This window comes from Tupaia chinensis, unplaced genomic scaffold, assembly GCF_000334495.1.
Source record: "Tupaia chinensis unplaced genomic scaffold, TupChi_1.0 Scaffold144569_1, whole genome shotgun sequence".
In the NCBI taxonomy this organism is placed as follows: Eukaryota; Metazoa; Chordata; class Mammalia; order Scandentia; family Tupaiidae; genus Tupaia; species Tupaia belangeri.
The window spans coordinates 67,117-70,497 of NW_006204429.1; the positions used below are offsets into that span (position 1 = coordinate 67,117).

The following is a 3,381-nucleotide window of genomic DNA, read 5'->3' on the forward strand; positions in this document are numbered from 1 at the left end:
CAGGCGGCCACTGCCGCTGCCCGGGTACGGGGCCATCTCTCCCCTCGGCGTCCTCCGCCCCGCGCCTTTCCCCGGCGCCTGTAGCCAGTCAGGGGTGGTCGGGACGGATCGCAGCCCGGGCACCGAGGCTAAGGGGACCTCAAGAAATTTTCTTTTTTGCGCAAGTCAAATCATATGTGGGTATTAGGATGCCCTCGACGCGGTTTTTTCCCAAACTTGTCTTCTCGGGTATCTGACTAAAGAAATTTTAAAAAGTAGTGCTAGGAAAGTTCTCACGACTCTGTCCAGTGGGGAGGAAAGTGCAAAAGTGCCCCGCACAGAAGAGAATTCCGAAGCAGGCATTCGTACTCATTTATGTGGAAACTTTCTTGAAAAGCTACATTTAAGTTAGTAGTGATCTGATTTTTTTTTTCTTGAGGAATAACTAAGGGCAGAAAGATTTTTATTTTCTTAGGAAAGACAGCATGAGGTGATGCAGTGTTGCCCGTGCATTTCTCTGTCATGGTATTTCGAGTCTTTATTTGTGAAGTTTGAACGTGGAGTTCCAGCCCCTGAAGTACTTGTGATGGCACACTGCACAGCTTTCCTGGTTAATTCTCAGCCCGGTGTTAGCGACGCACCGTATTAGACGCTAAGAAAAGATTCTGGTAGTGTAGACGGTGGCTGCAAGGAAGTTTGTTTTTCAGAGATGAGAGAAAAAATTAAGTGCGCGGGAAAGGTGTATAGTCAAGTGCTTTGGGAAGGGCAGTACTTCGGTTTGGAGCTTCAGGAAAGGGTTCCTGAAATAGGTGGCATTTTTAAGGTGGGTACCAAAGGATGGGTAAGATTTTGTTAGGTAGCGGTGGGGGCAGGGAAAGGGCATTTCAAGGGTGAAGCTTATGCAGAAAACAAGCGTTTTCAAGTTTGGCTGAAGTGGATGGTATAAGCTGGGGGAGCTGTGGAAATTCAGGCTAGGAGAGGGAGCTTGCTTGCCAGTCGGAGGGGTTTATACTCAATATGGGAGGCTGCAGGGGAGCCCTCAGCTAGCGACACACTTGAGCTGTGCTTTATATAGTCAGTCACTTACAAGTGCCATTGGACAAGGAAAAGTTTCAAAGTTGAGAAATAATGAGAGTACTTAATTATCAGTTTTCACTTTTAGAATGATTATAAGAAGTGCAGAAGTTAAACAAGTTTAGCAACTTTCGATCCATTACTACTAGACAATTGTTTCTTCTTTCCTCATTTCTCATCCCAAATTACCTTTCTCTGTCCAGACTTACCGTTTTCATAGTAAAAACAAATAGGGGAGTGTTTCTAGCATTTCATTTACCAGGTAGAAAATTAGAGGATTAGTGCCATTGGTCACTGGACAAAAATGAGAAGTGAACTTACAAGTATGTATTTCCATGGTAATTTTTTAAGAAGTCAGTTTTGAAAAGTAGGTCGGAAAAGCAGTTATTAAAAAGGCAGTGGCTTTCAGATGGGTTTTTGCACTTCCTGTTCTTCCCCCTGGTGAGAGTTACCACGTTTTGTTTGAAAGGGTAACTAAGGCTGTTAAGCCAAACCCTCCTGCTCATATTTTGATTAATGTTTTACTAATCTAGGTACACATGCAGGGAATGTGTTTCCTAGAATTTTATGATATGAACCTATAGGTAGCATAGATATTAACTTTCTGTTTTTCCATTTTTTCTATACTGCAATAGGTCAGAGCAGTGATGCCTGTGAGAAAACCGAAGGGAACCAGAGTGTCATGCTTAGTAAAACTTCACAAACGGAGTATTGCATGAGACCAACTAGAAGCAAGTTGCTAAGGCGGGCTGTGGTTGTTGAGGTGTTAAGGATAAACATAAACTTAGAAGAACTAGTTGCTTTTATATTTTGACAGCTGGGAAAAACATAGAGGAGCTATAAAGAAGATAGAATTGTACGGCTCCATAGTACGCCAACAGTGGATGTTCAAGATTAAATTAGACTCAAGTTGTACGATTAAGAACACAGGTAAGTGTATAGTTTAGTTTTTATCATAATTGGTTAAATACAAAATTGTTTTTGCCTGAAAGAGCAGACCTTGCTTGATAATCTGGAAAACTGGTGGAACATAGTAGTATCCAGCTATCTCTGATAAAAGAGTTGTTAGTTTTAATTTATGGGTGTTTTTTAGATAGATGCAAATATCCTTTTTTCAAGAAACATGCTCGCAAAGGCTTAGAAAATTTTTCCCCACATTGCTTTTTGTAAGTGCTTGCTGTAACCCCATTTAGACTTGTATTGTCATTGATAATCTGTATTATTTGTGTTTGTGCACACTGGAAATCGCAAGTTTTCTTTTTTGCTCCTTCACTCCTTGACCAGCTCTTGAAATCTCTCACCCTTTGCAGAGATGGCCTAATCTTTTACTTAACTGAGAAGAGTAAGATGGGTAGCTGATAGAAACCTTGTGTTTCCCTCCCTTCTGCTTCCTGTTTTTCCTCTTTCTCTACCTAGGCGGTTCTCCTTTTCCTTTCGCTGCAGGAAGCATTGCCCTTCTTCAAACCCTACCGCTCTGCCTGGACTCTTGGTCCTGTCCACTGCTTCCTCTGGGATATAAGTCTGCCAATGCTGTGTTTTCTTGCATCATTACCCTCTGCCTCTACTGGTACCTTTCCCTCTCCTTATAGATATTCCTAGGTTTGGTCATCTCACCTGCCTCCTGTTTTCTTTTAACCAGCACTTTTATTTCTTTTTACCCTACTTAAATTTAAAATTTCTCAAATTGGGAAACTTGCAGAGCATGTATACTGTGTTTCCCTATCTTCTGTGCTGGGATTTCGTCAAGGTTAATCCTTTATTCATTTTTCTCTGGACTTTCCTCCCCTATGTTCAGTGTCTCTTGCCATACCCACTCTCTTTTCTAGTTTCTCATTTAGCATTTCCAGCTGCCAACTGACCATTTCCATCCAGATGTCTTAACTGTCTCAAAATGGCTGAAATTAAATTTATCTGGCACATAGTAGATGCCTGATACTGTTGGGTCATTGGGAAAGTTTTGATATTTTTCTATGTAAAAATGTGCCATGACTTTTGTGGCGACAAATATTTATTAACACCCCCCCCCCCCTTACACACCCCCTCAACACCACTCCTGCTTCTTACATTTTTTCTGTCAATGGCATCATCATTGTTCTGGGCTTATTCTTCTGTGTCCACAGAGAAATGAAGACACTTTTTTTTTTAAGGTTTTGCCATAGAGTATGTTCCCTTGCCAGAGAGAGAGAGAAAGAGACAGATAGGGAGGGAGGGAAAGTGAGAAGTTACCCCTAGAGGGATGGCCATGCCTACAATCCCTTCTCCACTTCCCTGGGGTTTTGGGCTTGTATGCATATGTGCTTGGCATGATTTTTTTTTTGGGGGGGGGGG

The 3,381-nt window shown here is 42.0% G+C and overlaps 1 protein-coding gene across 3 annotated transcripts in view; it reads left to right on the plus strand.

Annotated features, from left to right (window-relative positions):
- Nucleotides 1–3,381, plus strand: part of LOC102485889 (zinc finger X-chromosomal protein) — a gene marked incomplete at its 3' end in the record, with an annotated part of 62,641 nt that overhangs the window by 1,966 nt on the left and 57,294 nt on the right. Inside the window, 2 exon segments of one of the 3 annotated variants that reach the window (XM_014583691.2) lie at nt 1–24; nt 1,871–1,983. 3 annotated transcript variants of the gene reach the window in all.